Source organism: Cibotium barometz, chromosome 16 (assembly GCF_041138505.1).
Source record: "Cibotium barometz isolate CiBa-2024 chromosome 16, ASM4113850v1, whole genome shotgun sequence".
NCBI lineage: Eukaryota > Viridiplantae > Streptophyta > Polypodiopsida > Cyatheales > Cibotiaceae > Cibotium > Cibotium barometz.
Genome location: NC_141061.1, coordinates 3,505,358 through 3,508,753, shown reverse-complemented (window position 1 = coordinate 3,508,753; position 3,396 = coordinate 3,505,358).

The window sequence follows — 3,396 nt, the reverse complement described above, 5'->3', positions numbered from 1 at the left end:
GGTGAAAAGGTTTTTGTGCATTTAAATCATATTGTCTCCATTGACAAGCTGAGGTACCATGTGAATAGAAGGTTTGACAGCCTGCCTGAGGAATATAAATTCAGCTGTAACTTGCACACCAAAAAGTGTAGAGTGCTTGAGGAAAACATGGCATTCCTTATGTACATTGTCTTTCAACAGCAATCTCTAGAAGAGCAAGGGCAGGAGACTGAAGAAGAAGATATATCTGTCGCGGAGGTAAAAGAGGATATTCCTATGGCAACAGATATGGCAGAGCAGGAAGAAGATATCAACCTCGAGGATGAGGGGCTGCAAGTGGCTGCTCTTGACCTTGTTCAACTGAGGACTGAAACTCTTAGGGCAGCACAGCCAGTTGAAGACTTTGATGTTCAGAGCAGCAACTATGCAGTGCCCATGCTTCCAGGTGTCTTGATTGGTGGTAAAGATTATGTTTTCCTCCATGATATAGAGTGTATGTTCAATTTGAGGGAGGACTATGCCATTTCCCTTATTGCCCAGGCTTCAAGGCTTGACAAGGAGGTTGGCATAGAGGATGACCATTCACTGCTAGCTTTGGAAACAACCTTTGATCCTGCAGAGGCCCTTACTATTTGTTTCAAAGAGGCTAAAAGTTTCCAAGAGCCAGATGAAGCTACCTTCCAGCTCACCCAGGAAGCTATGAATCTCTCATCACTTCATAAGGAAAAACTTAAAGAAGAGACTGGACTGGAGAGGAGAGGAATAAATCTTTGGAAAGATGAACTTCTTGTTGCTGATGAAAATGAGAGGGTATGATATTATTACTTCAAATCAAATACTTTATGTTGTGTTTAAATGTTTTGTAGTTATGTATCATTGTCTCACTATAATCTTTTGATACATGGCAGCTACAAATTGAGGATGACACATTCCTCCAGAGATCAAGTGGAAGCAGGCCAGCTGGGTTTGGCAAAATGTCAAGCCTAGCTCATTATATTCATGATCTAGGCAGTGCTAAGATCTTGATTTACCATAGGCAGTTGAGCAACAATGGAGAAGCCATTGTTTACTTCTTTAAATGTTTGTCTAGGGTATTAGGTGGACATGATCTTCCATGGCAAAAGGAAAAGATCATTTTAATAGAGAGGTTGTCCGCCATAGATATATTTGGGGATTATGTGAATAAGCAGGCCTCTAGGGCCTCTTACTTTTTGTCTTACACTTCTTATGCATTAGCATGTGGTGTTAAGGAGCCCAAATGTCTAGAGGGCTATGGAAAACACAAGCTCATAAGGTTTCGAGAGCCACCCATGATTGCATCAGGCCACACAATCCAAGAAGAAGAACACGTGGAGATAGCTGAAGACAAGGATACCCCTCTCAGACAAGCAACAGAGGCAAGCATTGATAAACAGAAAGTCGACATCAAGCCAATAAGGAAGAAAAAGAGTCCAATCAAGTTCAAAAAGAGAGTTCCGACTCGCAAGCCTTGGGAGTAATAGGATTTAGTCATCAAATATAGCACAAACATTATGTTGAAGTTGAACTGATTTGTACAAAGTCTTTGATCCTCATCAGTTCCTTGTCCGTACGGACGATCAGTACCCTTTTGCATTTGTCCCATCACCGTACGACACTTCAGTACTCTTCCCACACTCAAAAGCTTCTAAAAGTGTTTGACACTCAGTATTTTATTGGTAAGGATCAACAGTATGTCTAGCATAATTAAGTAGTATTGATTGAATTTTTTGTGTGTTAATATATAGATGTATTGATGCTTGTTAATATAGATCACATGTTTCACAAAAGACTTACTTTTGATGGAGTCTCAAAACATATAGGCATTACACCAAGAGTCACTTGTTCCACAGAATAAAAATCTATTGATTGAGTTTGAAAACATGTGGACATAACACCAATAAGTTACAAACTGCTATTCATGTTTACTTGTCTATTTATGGTTTCTAAATATCTTCGAATCCCTCCACTGTCTATGTCTCTCTGCTGCCATTGAATTGTCCAAAGTTTGTCTTCGTCTTTGCTTTTGGGCTAGAATAAAAGCAAGCTTGACTTTGGAGCTAGCAACTTTTCTTTTAGCATGCAGCCTTTGTAGAATGCCTCGGTAAAACCATTGGAAGACTTCCTTCAGACTATTTGCCTTTTGACTCCCTCCATAGTGTTGTGTGTGTCTGAAAAATGCATTACGTGCCATGTAGTGAGACTTCTCCATGCCTTGGGTAGACCAAATTGCTGGGCATCCATACCTTTTGACAAAATAGGGAAGGTGGTTGTAGATGATATGCTGTTTTCACAAAGACATAAGAATGCATAGTAAGTTATAAAAGAAAAGAGGATCACACTTAAGTAAAAGAAGAAGACATCACTTTACCATGTAGTGAGTTATATTGCAGGCTGTCCATGCGTCTCTCATTGACTTCCCAAAATGTTTTATTGCCTCTTCAAAGTTCTTGTAATCACTCTTTGTCCATGTTACATTGTCACAGAACATGAAGAGTTGATCAAGAGACCTCCACACCTCTGCCTTCACATTTCGTGCTTCCCCATCTGCCTCATGATCTTTCACGGCATTATGGACTTGCTTCCACAATCCATAACTAATCCTTGAAACTGTTCTACCTTGCCTTACTTGCTTACTATTGTGTTTGGGTCGAGACAAGAATCTTCTTGTCTTAACACCACCAATAGAGGGCTTGATTGGTACCTCCTTGCCATTGCTAGACTTTTTAAAATCCTTTGTGATATGAACATCACCTCCATGCAGACCTATATCGGATAACACTTTTTCCAATGCATGAAGAGCATCCTTTCTATTTCTTTCGGGATGGAGTTTCCAAGCAAATCCAATATACAAAAATACCAATTTCTCAATAATTCGACATAGAGCATGCAATGTGCATATGTGAACATTACATAGTGGAATGTCAAGAATGGCCTTGAAGTCAGGGTCAACTTTATCTCTATTAGGTGCTCTCTTCCACCATTTAGAATCCATTACTTGCGCTGATTCTTTGCAGTAAAGACAAGGAGACTTTGAGTTACCTCCTTTACTAACGTTATACATGCACTTAAGTGTTTTAAGATCCCCCGCCATGTGCCACTCTACTTGAAAATCACATTTTCCTGCAACATGGAGATTCTCTCCTTGCACCTGTCTTTTAATTATTCTTGGTATTTCCGTGTGGTGAAACACCCAATCTAGTGTTTCATGGTCTTCTGTCTTTACCTGTGATTATACAAAACAAAAGTCTTACTATAAAAGATTTGAAAACATTGACTAAAATCAAGTACGAAATAAAAAATGATCATACCTGGAATGAGCCCAACCACCATATGTGTTTCTCCGACTGCACACTAAAATACTTCGAACTCGCTTCATTCAATGATGTATCAAGTGCT